Below are 20000 nucleotides of genomic sequence, written 5' to 3' on the forward strand. Positions count from 1 at the left end.
ATCAGACCTACACGTGGCAGTCCCTATATGAAGCATACCTACCTATTTCCACCTATTATCTTCATCCATAAATATGTCTAATCTTCTTTTAAAGCTCCCTAATGACTAAGCCCTAAGCCCTAAGAATCTGATTACTGAGTCTATTCCATTCATCCACCACTCTATTTGAAAACTAATTACTTCCCATCTTTTTTTAATAGAGAAAGGGAGACAAGGAGAAAGGGGTCACAGGGAGGGAGGAAAGAAAAACAAGGGAGGAAAGAGCAGAAGGGAAAATAGGATGGGGGAAGTATATAGGAGGGAAAGAGATGGACAGGGAACTAGAAGAAAGTAGAAGGGAGGGAAAGAGGATGAGAAACGAGAGGGGTAGAAAAATAAGGATAAAAAAAGGAGGGAAAGGGAATGAGGAAATAAAGAGGGAAGGGACGGAAGAGGGATAAAGGGGGAAGACGAGAATAAAGAAAAAGAAGAAAAATGGTTAAGAGGGGAGTGGGAAAGAAAGGAGAGAGAGAGAGAGAGAGAGAGAGAGAGAGAGAGAGAGAGAGAGAGAGAGAGAGAGAGAGAGAGAGAGAGAGAGAGAGAGAGAGAGAGAGAGAGAGCACAAAAGAAAAGGCTTGAGGAAGGAAAGGTAAAGAAGTGTGACTGATAGAGAAAGTAAGAGAAGAATAAGGAATAAAAATCTTTGGCCAAGAATCGTAAGAGGAGGAGGAGGAGGAGGAGGAAGAGGAGGAGGAGGAATGCTGGAATAAGAGAAAAGCGGAAGAAAAGAATGAAAAAAAGAATTATACGAGCTTAGCATTTAATAAAGAAAAAAAAAACAGACAAGGAGAGAAGGGAGAGAATATGAGACTATAGGGAGAATAAGAGATAAAGACGACAAAAAGACGAATAATAAAGAAGAGATAAGAAAGAAGGAAAATGACTGGTGAGCTAGTGTGAATAAAAAAAAAAAGGAGATAGATAGTAAGAGAAAGATAGAATTCGGGAATGTATGAGAGAGAGAGAGAGAGAGAGAGAGAGAGAGAGAGAGAGAGAGAGAGAGAGAGAGAGAGAGAGAGAGAGAGAGAGAGAGAGAGAAATTGGGAGGAGAGAAGGCGTGCGTGAAGTGTTTTAAGGGTAGGAGGAGGAGGAGGAGGAGGAGGAGGTGCGAGAGGGATGAGGGGCGGCAAGCAGGAGAAGGTTTGCTGGGTTGCCAACTTCTCTCCTTAGCCGGAAAATGAGTTCCTCTTCTGACAGGCGTCTCGGCACACACAAAGCCAGCCACCCACCTTCCCCCTCTCCCTCCGTCCTTCTTTCCTTCGCTATCCTTCCTTCCTTTCCTTCGTTTTCTTCCTCTGTGTCTACCTCCTTTCAGCCACCCGTCTTCCTTATTACTTCTTCCTTCTTCGCTTTCTGCTTCTCTTCCTACTTCCTTTCCGCTTTCCGTCTTCCTTCTTTGCTCCGCTCTCCTTCCTTTCTTTCCTTCGTTTTCTTCCTCTTTACCTACCTGCCTTTCCCCTCCCTCTTTTCCTCTTTCCTTTCCTTTCCTTTGCTTTCTTCTTCTTCTTTTCACAGATTTTTTAGTAGTTTCTTCATCTTCCATTTTTCTTTTTTTTATCTTCCTATCTTATTCCTTCATTTCTTCTCTTTCCTTCCTTTTTTCTCCTTTTCCTACTTTTTCCTACCTCCTTCCTTTTTCATTTACTTCCTCCTTCGTTCGATTCTCTTTCCCTTTCTTCCTCCCTTCTTCTTTGTGTTTTGCTTTTTTTTTTTCTTTTTTTCTTCCTCTTCGTTCGTCTTTCCCTTCGCCTTTTGCTTATTTCCTTCATTTAATTTCTTCAGTTTTTCTCTCTTTCTCCTTTAATTCACTTCTTTCCTCCCTCTCTTCTCATTTTCCTCACATCCTTTTCTCTTTCTTTCCTCCTAGCTCTCTTTATCTCTTTCTCCCTTCCACCTTGGTTCTCTTCCTTTTCTTCTCTTTCTTTCTTCTTCCCTCCCCCGTTTTCTTCATTCCTTCCTGCTCTTCTCATTTTCTCTTCTTCCTTCATCTTTGTTTCTGCTTCTTTTTCTTCCTCTCTTTTCCTTTGTATGTACCTTTCATTTTTATTTTCTGTTTCCCTCTTCACTTTTTTTTCCTTCCTTTATACCCATATCTTTCTCGTTTTCCATTCTTTATTGCTTCGTTCCTATCTCTCTTCTTTTCTCTCTATTTTTCATGTTTTCTCACTGCGTCTCTCTAAATCCCTCTCGTCCTTTTAATCTTCCGTCTTTTTTTTTATTTTCTCTATCTCTATTTTTCATCTTTTATCATTTTTTTTCTATCCAGCTCCTCTTGCTGTCCTATAGTTTTTTTTTATTTTCATTTTGTTCTCTTTCCTCAGTTCCTCTCTTTATTGACGATTCTGGAGCTACTAGGGATTAATAAATTGGTGTTTTCTCTCTTTTTTGTTTTCTTGGCTTGCTTCTTCCACGCCTAAAAAAAAAAAAAAGGAAATATACAGAAAACTACAAATAATATGTTTGGTTTGGCTCACAGTAGTTTCCCAGTAGAAGTAGCGCTTCCCCGTAACTCTACTCTTGGTGAAGTGAATTTGTTCTTGCAACGACACAGCTCAATCTATTTCCACATTCCTGAGCCTATCTTCTCCCTCTTCCTTCCTTTCTTACTTCCTCATTCGTCCTCTTCACTTACTTCCTCTTTCTTTCCTTCTCTTCACTTCCTTCTCCCTTACCTCCCTCTTTACTTCTTTATATCGTCTTTTCACTGCCCATCTAGTCCAAACGACATTCCCACCCTGACTTCCGCCCATCACTGCATCACCATCACCACCACTGCCCATCATAATCACCACCTCCATCACTACCACCGCCATCAACACCTTAACACCTCAGACAATACCCTCTCACCCCCACTGCACATTACCCTTCACCGTCCCTTGTCCACACCCCTTGCATTACCATTAACGTCTGTGGGAGCTCTTCTTTCACTCTCCGCCGTCCCTGATCCCATCCTCTTTGCCTCCTTAGTACTCTGACGCTATTAACTCTCTCTCTCTCTCTCTCTCTCTCTCTCTCTCTCTCTCTCTCTCAGCACATCCCCTGAATCCTCTCCACTCCTATCACCCCTTAATTCTCGCCGCCTATCAATCCGATACAGATATCACGAAATAAGTCCTATTAAGAGAGACCCGTTCGTTTTACAGTAATCTCTCCACCAATGCAGAAATCCACCGCTGCCGCCGCCGCCATCGCTTCCACCTCCACCAATACCACCACCGCCATTACGACCAGTGTGAATAAAAGAGAGAGAAAAAGAGAGGGAGAAAAAAACGCAGATGTGGGTCATAGAGAGAGAGAGAGAGAGAGAGAGAGAGAGAGAGAGAGAGAGAGAGAGAGAGAGAGAGAGAGAGAGAGAGAGAGAGAGAGAGAGACGTAGAAACATTTGACCTTCAGAGAGATAGAGATTTGAGCGAAAAATAACCAAACAGATAACCACAAACAAACAGACAAACAAACAAACAGTATATACCTGCTATGAGTCGCCACAAACTGGTACCACCGCCACCACCACAATTACCATTACCCATCACCACCACCACCACCACCACCACCACCACCTCCACGAAATTCACCACAATAATCACCGCTGCCACTACCACCATCACCACCACCACCACCGCCACACTACGCCACAAACAAAAAAAATATAACAGCATCGTATTTCACTCTTATCACCCCATCGCTACCCCCTCTCTCTCTCTCTCTCTCTCTCTCTCTCTCTCTCTCTCTCTCTCTCTCTCTCTCTCATAACTCATCTTTAATTCTTCTCAAGTGTTGGGAAAAAAGTTTCCTAGTTCTTATGATCAAGAACCCAATTTTACGATTTAGAGAGAGAGAGAGAGAGAGAGAGAGAGAGAGAGAGAGAGAGAGAGAGAGAGAGAGAGAGAGAGAGAGAGAGAGAGAGAGAGAGAGAGAGAGAAACTGCATCAAGGGAGTACTCGTAAAATGCTCTTTCCCTATGTATGAAAGAGAAAAGGTACGAAGAGAAGATGGAGAGAAAAAAAAATACAGAAAGAATTGGAGAAATAAGGCAAGGGAGAAATGGAGAGTAAGGGAAGTGGCTGCGGGGAGGAGGAAGAGGAGGAAACAAGTGGAGGGAAAGTAAAGACGAGTAAGAGGCGAACAAAGGGAATAGTGGTCGAAAGGGATAATGTGAAAGACAGCAAAACAGAGGAGGAGGAGGAGGAGGAGGAGGAGGAGGAGGAGGAGGAGGAGGAGGAGGAGGGTTAAAAGGAAAGAAAGATACAAAAGGAATAGAAGTTGACGGTCTGTATCGACGAGAGAGAGAGAGAGAGAGAGAGAGAGAGAGAGAGAGAGAGAGAGAGAGAGAGAGAGAGAGAGAGAGAGAGATTGGCTGAAATTTATGTTCAGACTTTATTCAAACGATGTAAAAAAAATATACCTTACCTATCTCTCTCTCTCTCTCTCTCTCTCTCTCTCTCTCTCTCTCTCTCTCTCTCTCTCTCTCTCTCTCTCTCTCTCTCTCTCTCTTGCTCGCTCTCCTATTCCTTCTTCCCCCTACTTTGTACCCTTCACAGCAAACAACCCAAGCATTTACACACTCATCTATCCACCTACCCACACACACACACACACACACACACACACACACACACACACACTACATCCTTAAACTATTTCGCCTCAGAGAATGATATTTTTATTCTTATCGCCTTTGCTTCCTGTTCTTTGCTGCACCTGTTTATTGATACATTTTTTTTTCATTTTATCTCCTTTTATCTATTTGCCATTGAGTGGGAGGAGTCAGAGGCCGAGAAGGCACGAGAGCTGGATGAAAATATACAGTTTCCTTTTATTTCTTGTGCTACAGATGAACAAGAGAGAGAGAGAGAGAGAGAGAGAGAGAGAGAGAGAGAGAGAGAGAGAGAGAGAGAGAGAGAGAGAGAGAGAGAGAGAGATTTAATCTTATGCTCCATTCTTTGCTACTTCTGCTTTCCACGGCTCCGTTTTCTGTCACGGGAAATAAATGACTTTTGTTACTTTCCTTATTACTTTCATTACGTTGTAGTTATTATATTATCTCTCTCTCTCTCTCTCTCTCTCTCTCTCTCTCTCTCTCTCTCTCTCTCTCTCTCTCTCTCTCTCTCTCTCTCTCTGTGCTTTGATCACACACACACACACACACACACACACACACACACACATAAGCGTAAATTTGTTTCTCTGTGGAAATGCTAAAAAAATGTGACGGCTTGGGGCTGATATTGTTTTTTCAGCAGTATTTTCTTTATTATTTTTCCAGCGTCCAGGTTTTCCCTCCAAACATTACGAGTCTGTACGTGCAAAATGTTCATAGCTTACACGAGGGAGGAAAAAAAAAAACAGGGGTGGGAATGGAAAATAAATACATACAACTCATATATAAGAGGGAAACTTGAAAGCGACACATGAGTAAAATGTCAAATTGATACGTGGTGCAGAACAGCAGTTGGTATTAAGTGACTGAGTGAATGAGACGAAAATAACCACATTAAACTGGACAATTGTAAACACTCGATTAACTAGACACTCAAAACTAAAGAGATGAAACTTTGAACAGCATAAGAGGGACCAGGTAGAGTCTCATGCAACAACTGACAAAGGCCTGGAAAAAGGAAAGTTGCAGTAAGGTTGTAGAGAAAAGGAATGGATTAGGAAAGAAGGAATGGCAGGCTTTTGAAACATGGGAGATAGGAACACGTATATTCTCAAAATCTTACCTACAGTTCTTTTACGTTCAGGCACTGTGTAACGAATAACATGAACGTCCGTGTGTGTGTGTGTGTGTGTGTGTGTGTGTGTGTGTGTGTGTGTGTGTGTGTGTGTGTGTGTGTGTGTGTGTGTGTGTGTGACTGAAAATACAAGAACATACCTTCCAACTAAACATTAAACTAGAATTAAATAAAACAATATCACATCCAAACGCAACAAAGGAGAGAAACACACACACACACACACACACACACACACACACACACACACACACACACACACACGAGGATGCAAGCACAAAGAACAATAAAAAACAAATTAACAAACATCTCTTCTCGCTTGCGTCGTAATAAAAAGAGAAAAAAGAAAAAAAGAAAAAATAAACGCATCGCTCACTTCACCTGTTCGCAAAACGCTAATGGTTGAGGACGGTCGCTTTCTGTGGGCGGTCAAAACACCTTCAGACTCATTACTTCACCTTCACGCCAAGTTATAAAAGGGAGAGAGAGAGAGAGAGAGAGAGAGAGAGAGAGAGAGAGAGAGAGAGAGAGAGAGAGAGAGAGAGAGAGAGAGAGTACGGAATATCAAAAATCCTAAGAGAAAACGAAAACGATCTGATTTTTTTTTATTATTATACAAAATAAATCCCACCTTTAAAAGTGACTATGTTCAAGTACACATATTTTTTTAAACAATGAACTTTTTATACTGCAATAGTTTTAAACCTTTCATCAATGACTTCAATAGGCCAAGAACTGCATTTTCAAACACTTCAGCCGACTTCCCATCCTCATCGCGTACATTTCACAAGCTCTATTGGACGTTATAGAGGTTAACAAGGACACGGTAATGATTTTTCAGGTACAATTCTATTTGAAAATCAATTTATTCCTATTTCCCTTTTCATCTAACTGTACCAAGCTCGAACTCGTCATTTGTTCCCCTGTCCTGATCACTGACCCTGACGATCGTGTCTGTCACCACTGTTCTGGACATCACGGGTAGATGCACGCTGGCAGACAGACGTGCGCTGAAAATACTTGTTGCGTGTTTTGAGGAGCACGGATATTGTTTATTTTTACGTCCTTTAGAGCCTTGGTTAAACTGTGATACTTTTATTTAGTTCGTCTTACGTAAAAATCAATATTAAGCACGCGTAAGGGAGGAGGCCACCATCTTCCGATACGAAACTCCATGGCAGACAGAACACCTGAACCATAATTATAAATATAAAATTATATTTACAATTGACATAACACCCACTCACGAACATAATCACGTACGTATGTGTGTGTGTATTTAAGTAGTAGTAGTAGTAGTAGTAGTAGTACCGCCACCGCCACCGCCACAACCATCGCCACCAGCAACAGGAACAAGAGCAGCACTAGCAATAATAACAGCAACAGCAGCAGCATCACCAGCAGTAAAGAAGCGTATGAATTTTTCTCCCAGCAGGAATTCGCGTCGTCCAAAGAATAAAGAAGAGATGGAGAGATTTTGACGTTCATGAAACTTTATAAAAGGGGCGGAAGCGAGGCAAGAGGGAACGGGAGGAGCGGGAGGAGTGGAGGGAAGAGCGAGGGAAGTGGTGGGCGAGCTGAGGACTGTGGCGGGAGGCAGGGAGGAGGAAAAATGAGGGAAACGGGCGAAGGAAGACGGAGGAAACACATAGAAAAAATAATACACGAATGAGGGAAAAAAAAAGACACATAATGAAGATATTCAAAGGTGGAGCACGAATCGGAGAGAGGAAGCGAAAAAATGCGAGAAAAATATGAAGACACCGGAAATATAAGGAACACTACATATATACGAGAGAGAGAGAGAGAGAGAGAGAGAGAGAGAGAGAGAGAGAGAGAGAGAGAGAGAGAGAGAGAGAAACATACATACGAGGACACGAGTATTCGAATTTCCCATGTCCAGAACGCATATCCAACACAAATGATAACCTTTCACAAGCACACAGTCCACAAGGTCAGTCTCAAAGCTTTGTGGCGTCTGGCAAGTAATGGGTTCTGAGATGGGGTTCCTTCTTACTCTCCTTCCGTCCTTCCTTCCTTCCTTTGCTATGAGATCTCTCGGGAGCACAAGGCTGCCGACATCAGAGGAATGGCTCAAGACTCGCCCGCCACTTCTAGGTGCTAAATATAAAACTTGCCTTCATGAAAGAAACACTCGCTTCTTTCGTGTCTCCAATCAGCAGAGCAGTGACACAAGTACTGCATTATTCATGAGATCCACACGCGAGGCAAAACCTTCTGGCTGAAAGGTACATGCGATTACGTCAGGGTGTTCGATAACGCCTCCCATAATGTCTCCATGTGTTTGCCTTGGTGATATGAAGAGATGAATGTAGAAAGGTTATTAATGGAATGGGTGCTTTGTCATTAAGAAATACGTTACTCGATGTAAACTTACTATTCTGAGATTATGTACGATTTACTTAAGGTTTTCGGAAATTTCTCTCGCCAGCGTGTTCCATAATGCTTCTTGCTTCACGTGTTTGCCTTAATGGTATAGAGGGATGAATGTAGAGAGGAAATTAATGGAATGGGTGCTTTATTAATGACACCTGTTATTCTTTGCAAACTTGGCGCCTGGTATTGTGTACGATTTACTGAATGTCTCGATAATTCCTCTATCTTTACCTTTTTTTTTTCATTACTTCTGTCGGGCTCTGATTTCGAACTTGATAAAAATTTAAATCTAATGCCTTATCTACCACTCCTCTTATCACGACAAAAAACTCTTAAATGTCTTAACTATTAAATACCTTACTACTCGAAATGTAACCTCTATAGTTTCAGTTCTGCCTTTGCTTGAGTGATATGGAGGAATTAAGAATAAGAGAAAAGACATATCAGTGCTTCAGGTTCTTCATGATCACGAGTATAAGGTGAAGAAAACGAGATAATGTTCCTAACTATATCGCTTTACGTATTTCTTCAAGTAATACTGTAGCAGAATAATAGAAAAAGATATGAATGCTTTGGGTACTTCATTACTAATCAAATAAACTATAGTCAGCGAAGATTACAAGCGATAATGTAGCAAGATATATCGCTTTAGTTACTTCCTGGAGTAATGCAGAAGAAAAAACCTGAAAAATATATAGAAATTTGATGCCGGCAAGGAAACAAGTACAGAAAACAAGGAGGTCGGTTACTCACAGTTGAGGTACAAGATGACGATGGCCACGACCACGAAGATCACGACTAGAAGCACCAGCAGGAGAATAACAAGAGAAAACCACCTCTTGGGCCCCTCCAGAACCTCCTCCTCCTCTTCATTCCCTCCGCTTTCTCCTCCTCTTCCTCTTCCTCCTCCTCTTCCTTCTCCTCCTCCTCCACCTCCACCACCTCCTCCTCCTCCTCCTCCTCCTCCCCTTCCATCTTGCTGTGGAAGCTCTCTCATTTCCTCGTTCATTCTTCGGCCATTGTTGATCCTTCCTCCTCCTCCAACCATTCCCGCCGCACCTCCTCGCCCACCTAAGCCGTCCCTTCGTCCCCTCCCCACGCCTCCTCCCCCCACCAGGCGCAGGTCGTGGTCGTTCTCCTCGGTGGGGAGGTAGTCGTGCGGGGGGTCGGCTGCAGGTGGAGGTTAACGGGAGACTTGGCATAGTCGTAGTCTCTGTACGCCTCATGGTAGCTGGGCACGGGGTCGTACACGTAGTCGGAGTAGTAGTCGTACTTCCCGTTTGGTTGACTGTTGGGTGCGGTGGTGGTGGAGTTGCGGGGCAGGGGAGTCTTCTCATCCATGGCTCGGAGGGAAGAGGGAGAAGGAGAGGGAACACAGAAGGAAGAGGGAGAGGCGAAAGGGTGGAAATCACTTGGGGCGGAAAGTTCTGGTCATCTGGTCATGGAGGTGTGATTGAGTCATCCGCCTCCCTCTCTCTCTCTCTCTCTCTCTCTCTCTCTCTCTTTGTCAGTTCAGTCCCTCACCGCACCAGTACCGCGGCGCACGAACACTCCACCGCGGTAAGGCAACCCAAATCTGTACACAAAGCTGTACTTCCCGGACGTTGCTCGGCGCACAGACACACTACTACTACTATCACTATCACTTTCTCACAGCACCGCCGCACTGCCGTCCCGTGCCAAAGCACCTCAACACTACACGATATCAATTTCGAGGCATCACTTGTACCACTTGGCCACAAACTGCACAACTCCTCTTCCTCCTCCTCTAGCAGCAACACTAATGCCTCGGTAACACCACACACACCTTTAGATGGCCAATTACACCCGCCTTGGCCCACTCAGCACGTCGGCTCTCCCTCGTCAGCACTGGGATCGCCTCTCCACCATCAAGAGGCCTCTTAAACACTCCACTTGACACGCCACTAACGAGGAAAACTTCAGTATATCCAAGCAATTTAGTTTCTATATCTCTCTTTCTCCCGATCTTCGACGTCTTTCAAGTGGTTCTCTGCTGCGTATCTGGAGTGATTTTTCTTCTTTCTTTCTTTCTTTACCTGTGAAAGTTTCTCGTCGCCCTGAAACCGAAATGTTGCGTCACTTTTAATGATCCGCCTTTTGAGTTCACGATGTTTTTTTTTTCTTCTTTTCAATTTTGTGATTCTTTGGGGCGGATTTCACTTTCACCTGGAATGACATAAAAAGGGAAGTATTAAGGTATTGGAAAGATTAATAAAAAGAAAAGTGTTCATGTCAATAAACTGTCGGATCCTGAAATCATGTTGGTAAAAAAAAAAAAAAAAAGCAACCACAGCAGAACGATGAAAGGATCATTAAAAAGTGTTCATATCATCAACTGAAACGAGGACGACTAGACGAGACAGGCACGAAAAAAAAAAAAAAATGTACACCTTAAGCAAGACGAGGAGGAGAGAAAGAAGAACGAATACCAGAATGAGGAAGATAATAAAAAAACAGAAAACACAGAATGAGAAAGAGAAAAAAGCTAAAAATGACACGAAAATAAAAAAAGAACAACGTACACCCTAAACACGAAGAAAAGAAGAAAAACGAGGACTAGAACGCGGAAGACAAAAGAAAACGGGAGACAAAAAACTAGAGACAAACTAAAAAAAAAAAACTAGCAACAAAAAAAAATAAATAAATAAATAAATAAATGAAAAAAAAAAGAAAAAGAAGAAGAAGAGGAAGAAGAAGAAGACTTTTAGGGACGTCAAACTATTCACACAGCTCAGAGCCATTTGCAGAGCTTTCACGACGCGCAGCAAAAAATAACAAAGAGACAAAGCCAAGTCGGTTCATTCCTCCCTTTGACTCGAGGGGGAGAAGAACCACGGCCACTTGAGTCATCTCGAGGTGCACGAGGGGCCGATGAAACTCTAGCAAACACAAGCGGTGGCAGGATGCGAGTGGCCGAGTGGATTGCAACGTGACGACCATTATCCCCGGCAGACTGTAAGACGAGGAGAGAGAGAGAGAGAGAGAGAGAGAGAGAGAGAGAGAGAGAGAGAGAGAGAGAGAGAGAGAGAGAGAGAGAGAGAGAGAGAGAGAGAGAGAGAGAGAGAGAGAGAGAGAGAGAGAGAGGATGGGAGACACAAAAACAAGAGCGCTGATGTGGACAACTACGAGAGAGAGAGAGAGAGAGAGAGAGACAGAGAGAGAGAGAGAGAGAGAGAGAGAGAGAGAGAGAGAGAGAGAGAGAGAGAGAGAGAGAGAGAGAGAGAGAGAGAGAGAGAGAGAGAGAAATCAAAGCCTCACTCATCTATAATCCAATAAAGTCTGATGGTAGTGTCAACACCAATATAGTCACCCACATCCACCCACGCTAATACATCCTCAAACACACACACACACACACACACACACACACACACACACACACATTTCTCTTAATCATACTCGCATAGTGACCGCCCTCTCGTCCCTCAGTCACTTCCCCTTCCCTTTCCTTCCGTTTCCTCCTCCTCCCTTCCTCTTCCTTCCCTTCAGTCCATTCTCTCACAAAGAAGGAGCATTATTACTACTACTACTACTACTACTACTACTACTACTACTACATTCCCTTGAGCCTATTCCTTTGTATTGGCAGACGAGGAAATACAACAAATAGCGCCATACCGTGTATTTTTTTTCGTACCACTGTAATTTCTCTCGTTATTGATGTTGTGCTATTAGTATATTGACTGTAATGGGGGAAATAGGAGAGTGATATGCTTTCCTCTACTTCCTTTTTCCTGCTTTCCTTCCTTCTCAAAATTCTTTTCTTCCTACAAGTCACGAAAGGGAAACTGAAGGAAAATGCACTATGAAAACAAGGAATAAAAACAGGAAGAATACACGAGTAGACGGGTATAGTGAAATAAATGGAGAGATTGACAATGACAGACTAAAAATGCTCAGGAGATATTTTTTTTTTACGAAGAAAATAAAACACACACACACACACACACACACACACACACACACACACACACACACACACACACACACACACACACACACAATTACGGAACAGGTAAAGCGGAAGCAGCAAAAAAAAGTTCCGGTGTGCTAAAAACAACAAGTTCATTTTGCCCAAGGTCGTGTTATTCGAAACATTCTGCAAACTATGACACAATTATATTACATGTACCCACTGCCGCGGAAGGTACTCGGGTAACATTACAAGCTCCCTTCCACTGTTTAGCGTCTCCCCTGAAGCGGTAGTCCTCTAGTTGCCAGGTTTTGTTAAGGGGACCGTTCAGCGGATCAGAGCATGTTGGGATTGAGATAAAGCGCGGGACACAATGCGGGTGAGTGTAGGTTACATGACTTTCATCACGACTGTGCATAACGACGATCCAAACTACATATAGTAGATACACGGAAACGCCAAATGCACCAACAGCTCGCAGTACACACACACACACACACATACACACACACACACACACACACACACGTACATTTAATCACAACTATATATACATGCACCAAAGTACATATAGATACACATATATACCCTCACCAATACTCTCTCTCTCTCTCTCTCTCTCTCTCTCTCTCTCTCTCTCTCTCTCTCCTCTCTCTCTCTCTCTCTCTCCTCTCTCTCTCTCTCTCTCACACACACACACAAAGGAAAAAAAAAAACATTTTGAACACCTGAGTTAGTACCTGACGAGGAAAAACAATTACCTGGATGGAGGGAATAAGGCCAATTTAACCTGACGAAGCGCCCTTCCGTCCTCCTCCTGCTGTTTGCTCTCCCTTCCCCCTCCTCCTCCTCCTCCTCCTCCTCCTCCTCCTCCTTTTCCTCCCTTCCCTTTCTCCCCCCCCTCCTCCTCCTCCTCCCCCCCCTCTCATTAGCACTGCCACACTCCCTATCCTTGCAAGGCTAAAAATAATTAGGCCATTCAGGTGATTTCCTAAGTCCTCTGGTTTCCCAGGGCGCGTATTCTCCTCTACTTCCTTCAAGGTATTCTTCCCCTACTCTCTGTTCCTTATTCCTCCTCCTGTCTCCTCCTCCTGCTTCTCCCTCTTCCTCCTCCTCCTTCCCTACGCCGTAAACACTCACAGTATCACTCAATATCGCGTAAACGGGATGTGTGTGGTGTGTGTGTGTGTGTGTGTGTGTGTGTGTGTGTGTGTTGTGTGTGTGTGTGTGTGTGTGTGTGTGTGTGTGCGCGCGCGCGCGCGCGCGAAGATCATTAAAGCAATTTGAAGGCTCGTTGTAGTGAAAGTAATATTATCTAGACGAACACACACACACCCAACGACCTATACTCTCTCTCTCTCTCTCTCTCTCCTCTCTCTCTCTCTCTCTCTCTCTCTCCTCTCTCTCTCTCTCTCTCTCTCTCCTCTCTCTCTCCTCTCTCTCTCTCTCTCTCTCTCTTAAAATGAAACGAATACATTAATAACACAGGCAGCGGCTAAAGGAGGGCGGTATGCATAACATAAGCCTCTTGCCAAGCCAAGCCCCCGCCACACCGTAGCCTCGTCCCAATATCCAAAGGGCAACGGTTGGCATTTCTTATAGAACTGAAAATAATGGAAACAATCATGAATACCAACAGAACACCACGTCTCCCGAATCACGAGTTTTGGTGACATGCGAGTATTGGTTTGCACAGGAGAGATATTTGTATCAATTCTTCAATCGCGTTATCAATACCAAATGTTCCTGCTTGTGGTATTACGTCTGGCTTTGCTTCAGGTCAAGGTCCGCATCCTCATTTCTCCGGTGCCTTTCCGCGATTGATTTTAATGCTCTCTGATGGAAGTTATTGGGTTTTCAAGGAGGATTTTAACAAGTCTGTATTGTTAATCGGGGATGTCCCGTGAGAAGCCGATCAGTATTTTCAGTGCCTTATTTCGACTGATTTTAATGTTCTTTAGTCCAGTGGAAGTCTAAGTTTCTTTAAGGGTGCTTTCTTGATTCCAGTGAAGTTTCAACAATCCTGCATAATTAAAGAAAAAAATAGTGATAAAACCAATAATTTTTCTAGCTTTATTTCGACTAATTTTAACACACTCTGGTCTAGTGGAAGGTATTGTGCTTTTTTAACCGTGTTTTTTTTTTTTTTTTTATGATTTCAGTGGCATTCTACCAAGTCTGCATCATGAATGGGAAAAATGCAATGAGTAACATTAATTATTTATGTGCCTTACTTAGACTGATTTTAACACTAGTCATGTGGAAGTTATTTTTTTTTCAAAGGTGTTCCAATTATTCCAATGTGATTTTTAATAATAGGTCTGCCCAATTACGAGAGGTAATGGAATATTATCTCGACCAATAATGTCGGTGTTAAACCTGAACTGATTTAAACAGACTCTAGTGTAAGTTTCTGGTTTTTCAAGAATTTTTTTTTTTTATGATTCTAATGAAGCTTTAACTATGAATCTGCACCAGTAATGGGAAAAATATAATGAGAACCAGACTAATTATCCTTGTGGTCTTTCAAAAATAGTGAGAAGCTAAGAGCGGAAGTTCCCATGAATTACTAAGCCTATGAAATATTTTGACGGAAATAGTGGGTATACAATTTTTACTACGAAATCGTCACTGTTCGCAGTACGTCAAAGGCGACCCCATGATTTATATAACCCAGGGAAGAGTCATAAAAAATAAATAAATAAAAGATGCTAGAAATGTAAAAGATAACTGAAAAACTGACCTATAAAGGACACACTAGGAAGTCTTCTATTCTTGTTATCAAACCTTCCGCTCTTCCCTTCAAGGACAGTGTAAACGGTTACATAAGACAAAATGATCCCACGTGACTATCGCTTCATAAAAGTTAATGAATTCACAAAGAAAAGCTTCCATTAATTCCAGAAGTGCCTTAGTGCTCCTCCCTCACAGGACACAGTGATTTACAACAGATATATATTTTCTAAATGAAACACACACACACACACACACACAGACACACACACACACACACACACACACAACAACCAAAATCGTGACACACAAATATAGTTTTCGGACAAAATGTCAGGAAAATTCTGACGAAAAAAAAGAAAAAAATCACTCAGATAAAAAAATGAAATAACTAATTTCATTTCAGGGACGAGAAAAAGAAAGACCAAACTCTATAATCTAGACTTTTACGACATTTGAACACACCATTACACATTACAACAACATGAGCAACATAAATACGCCAAATAAACCACACGACTACATACAGGCAACACCAAAGTACAACAAGCAGTCAAGGCCGAGAACAGTCGGAGGAACTGCCAAAGCTAATTCTTGCGAAACATTACTAGATTGAACTATGGCTGCTGCCCACACACACACACACACACACACACACACACACACACACACACACACACACACACACAAGGCAGGACGAGGCAGTGCAAGGCAAGGAGGAAGTGGAGACAAGCAATGGGTCAGCAGTCGGTGCCCTCGCCTCACTCTCGCTCTCTCCTGTCAGAATCAATTGCAGGTGATCGCCTGTTCCGCCCTGATATAATAAGCAGACGACCCGGCAGTAATGAACTGTAATTATCATATCATTATAAACTACAGCTTCTAATTAGGGCAGGGTTGTGAATTACACCACGCTTCTTCTCTCTCTCTCTCTCTCTCTCTCTCTCTCTCTCTCCCTCTCTCTCTCTCTCTCTCTCTCTCTCTCTCATTAACCTCACCCTTTCTTTCACTATTAAAACACATTGCCCAGGGAAAGTAGACAGTCTTAAGTTCACGAGCGTCAATACAATTCCTCGTTAAGCAATTCGCCTCCACGTGAATCATCTGTATAATAACTTAGCGGGGAATCAATAAAAGTCAATCACGTGCCTCAACAGTCACTAATAAGAGCAGGTGGGTTCTTGGAGCAGGGGAGGGAGGAGGAGGAGGGAGGAGGAGGAGGAGGAAAGGGGTCGTAGGGATGAGAGTGAGCTAGGATAGAGGAGGAAGGAAGGAAGGAAGGAAGGAAAGGAAGGAAGGAAGGAAGGAAGGAAAGAAGGAGAGGAAAGAGAGAGAGAGAGAGAGAGAGAGAGAGAGAGAGGAGAGAGAGAGAGAGAGAGGAGAGAGAGAGAGAGAGAGGAGAGAGGAGAGAGAGAGAGAGAGAGAGAGAGAGAGAGAGAGAGAGAGAGAGAGGGGGGGGGGGGGTTAACAAGGAGTGCGGGTTAGAAGGAAAGGAGAAAAAAACGCGGGTTCCAAATTTTTTATGGGAATGAATCTTTTCCTTCATGTTTTAAAATTTGTGACATGACAAAATTTATGGGCGGGGACGAGGCGGGAAATCTAGGTTACTTACAAGAATCATAATTTAGAGAGAGAGAGAGAGAGAGAGAGAGAGAGAGAGAGAGAGAGAGAGAGAGGGAGAGAGAGAGAGAGAGAGAGAGAGAGAGAGAGAGAGAGAGAGAGAGAGGAGAGACGGTGAAAGAGGAAACTTGATCTCATTATGAAACTAATTATACCGCGAGGGGAAGGCAAGATATGATGCAGTGTCTTGAGAGAAGCAACTTTTGAGGGGCCTTTGTGCTCCGCGGCAGAGGGATGGAGGGCGCCTTCCTTCCTTCCTTCCTTCCTTCCTTGGCGTCAGAGTTGGCCTACTCCTAATTCCTTCTTATAGCCAATCTTCCTTGATTTATTAACTTATTCTCATTTCCCCAGAACACCGTCGCTGGGATGGGAGCTTTATCCTATGTTGTATTCTCTTTCATATTCTCTTTCCTTTCTGTCTTGGTAATATTCGTGTCAGATTTGGTTTCTTCTTTATAATTCTTTTAGGGTCATTTTCCCTGTTTCGCTTGTTTTTATTTCTCCCTAAGTGAAGCAAGGTTAGAAGTCCAATTTAAGGTGTGGTTTGAGGAATAAGAACGTAAAGACATAAGATAAATAATTGAAGGTGTAAGAAGCCAATAGACCTTCACGTGGTAGTCCCTGCATGAAGCATACCCACCTATTTCCACCTCTCATCCTCACCCATAAATTTGTCTAGACGTCTTTTCAAGCTCCTAATGACACAGCACTAAATACCAGCACAAATTATACGATGTCATGAGCTAACTGGCGTAAAAAAAGCAATGTTATATCAAATGCCACAAGCCTTTACATGTCTTGCTTCTCAGACCGAGGGTTATGAATATTGACAGCTCTGTTTTCAAGGTCCAGAGACGGGAATGCATACAGGCGTCAGGTGCTGTTGGCTTCTGAAGGGCGAATGGAGTATTTGGACCAGAATGAGCGAGGTTTAGAGGGTGAGAATCCCAGGAAGACAAGGCAGGCACTCTCCAGGCACATCTCTTTTTCAGGAAGCACTCATGCCTGCATGCATCAAAAGGTTTTGTGTGTGAGAGATTTACAAGAAATTCCCAACTGCTTGGAGCTTTTACGACTGCGTCTGTCTCTGAAGGTTGAAAATTTAGTCATAGTCAGTTGTTAAGAAAAAAGCTTCACTCACTCTATTTAGCATTTTCCTTTTATACTTTAAGTCCTTTAATCTGCTTAGATTGTATTCATTAGCAAGCTTTATTAGACTTGAACAGATCAGAAAATTTCAAAATGAGGGAAGACAAATAGTGAAGTAAGAAGAAAGATGACTTAACTTGTGACTAGAATATTAAAATGTTATATTTCATGACATCTAGAGATGTTAATCATTCACTTGCTATCCAGATATCCTATATTTGATAGCAGGTTTAGCTTTGTATGCAGCAAAGGAGATGAAGGAAGAAAAAACAAGAAAAAAAGAAAAGAAAAAAATTAAATGAAAAAAATAAATGAGAAAAAAATAAGAAGTAACAATGACGAAGCGGAGGCCAAACACCGCGGAACACAAATGCCCAAGTGTGTGTTGAAGGGCCATTCTACAAGGTGAAGTTCATCTGTCGCACGTCACTGCCTGAATGCACTCTGCTGGCTGGCTGAGGCGCGGCACAGGAGGCAATACCCTCACACCGGGAAGTCTGTCTCGTGGGATTAACTTGTATCCATTTCGTTGGTTCTGTCCTGCAGTGCATTCTGAAACGGACACTGAATACTAACAAGATTCCATTTACGTATTGTACAAACTATTTTTATTTTTTTTTGTTTTCACTTAGCCATGCGTAATTCGTATCCCGACTTTCTAAGAGGAACCATTAGGCGATAAAGTGTCAGAGAAGCTAATAAAAATTAAATCAAGTATTCTGTATTTTTTTTTTTTAATCGGCGAGTATTCTTCCATCCTCCACAAAAATCTATCAATCACAACAAAGGTCACACACGAAACACGATGCATTTGGGATTGTCTCTTAGAAAGTTGAAGGTTAATAAAATAAGTCAAATCACTGTATATGTTTGATTAGTCCTATGACGCATTTCAGGTCGATTCTGATAAAAAAAAAAAAAATGAGTCAAATTATTATTGATGATTGATTACTAGACTTCCTCCATTCTACCTCTAGATCGGCCCTACACGCGGCGACGTCAGAATCTCAGACTAACAAATGCAATCGTGTGAAGTAACAGGAGGAATGGAAGCGAATGAGCTACAGACTCGGGATTATCGCAGTTCTGGGAAGTCCGCGGTAGCAGCTGTGTGGTGAAGAGCCAGTGATTGTGAGGTTGCGGCTGTGTGGCTGTGTGGCAGTGCATGGGTGCTCTGAAATCACATCACGCCACGCTCATGTCAGTGGTTCCGCGTGTGGCAGGCAAATGAAAGGCCTACCCTCCCTGTCAGTCCATGTGGACACTGAACGCTTCAGAGTACCAAAGTATTAAAACAATATTACAAAAAACATGCACAAATATCGACACACACACACACACAAACACACACACACACAAAGGGGAATATTCCCTCATGATATACAGTGTTCTGTTGGTATTTGTGTATTTGTTCCATTAAAAGCAAGCAAAACCGTTTAATAACTTTCATTTCAGTGTGTGCATTATGTGCGTGGAAAGGTAATAACCGACTTTCCACATAAAAGCGGAAGTCCTAATATGTGTACCATAGCCGAACTGTTCGTGCAACACTAACACTCTGAAAACTGCAATGTCTATTTCCTTTGGTTTTTCCTCGTAACGCTGTGTGGTGTTTATTACAACGATAAGACAGACAAAAATGTAAAACCAAGGGAAGCAAGTGCACTCCTCGTCGAGCGCCGGCCATCTGGTATGTATATAGGGCAGCCTGGCCATGCTGCTGCTGTGCCCACCCACAACACACACACACACACACACACACACACGGAAAGGATGGCGGATGGGCTTTGCTAGCCACATTTCCGGCGACGGTAAACATTTAGTGCGGTGCTAAATCTCTTAACAAACTCCATTGCTTTGAATTAAAGTCGACGAAAGGTTTAGCAAAGCAAACGTAGTGGCCAGAAAACTCTTTGATGTTTTTTTATCTTTACGTCCGGCCCGCGTGTGCCATTGGCTTTCATGGCCAGTTATTGGTGCAGGCAAGTGTTATGTTTATGGGGCCACATTTTTTTCGATCAATGCTGCCAGCCGCGCTTCCCTGACACTGGAGCGCCACGGAAGATACGGCGTGATGGACGGAACGCGCCGGGTTGTACGTCACCTCACAGCCGCTACTATTTCCGCAGAGACGATCCGCGCGCTGCACAATCCAGACCCGTATTCTCAAACGCTTCACACTCTCGTAAGAACAGTTTTCAAAGATGTAGATAATTTCTCATGCTCTCATGGTTATTTTTCCCCCATTTCACGACACAGAATCCTTTCAAAACTACCAAATCCCGAAAACATCCTTGAAAACTCCATAACCTGCACTAGAGCATGTTAAAAGTAATTGAGCAAAGAAGCTCAAACATTTGACAATATGACACCTGTATCGTAACATACCTTTCCAT

The 20000-nt window shown here is 42.9% G+C and overlaps 1 protein-coding gene across 7 annotated transcripts in view; it reads right to left on the reverse strand.

The window, feature by feature from the left end:
• LOC135093210 (agrin-like) overlaps nucleotides 1-20000 on the reverse strand; it is a 503425-nt gene that overhangs the window by 185876 nt on the left and 297549 nt on the right. For all 7 annotated transcript variants that reach the window (XM_063992187.1, XM_063992185.1, XM_063992186.1 and 4 more), the window contains one exon: nucleotides 8922-10355. The gene's annotated coding sequence lies outside the window, so the exon portion shown is untranslated. The remainder of the gene's footprint in view (nucleotides 1-8921; nucleotides 10356-20000) is intronic.

Source organism: Scylla paramamosain, chromosome 42 (assembly GCF_035594125.1).
Source record: "Scylla paramamosain isolate STU-SP2022 chromosome 42, ASM3559412v1, whole genome shotgun sequence".
In the NCBI taxonomy this organism is placed as follows: domain Eukaryota; kingdom Metazoa; phylum Arthropoda; class Malacostraca; order Decapoda; family Portunidae; genus Scylla; species Scylla paramamosain.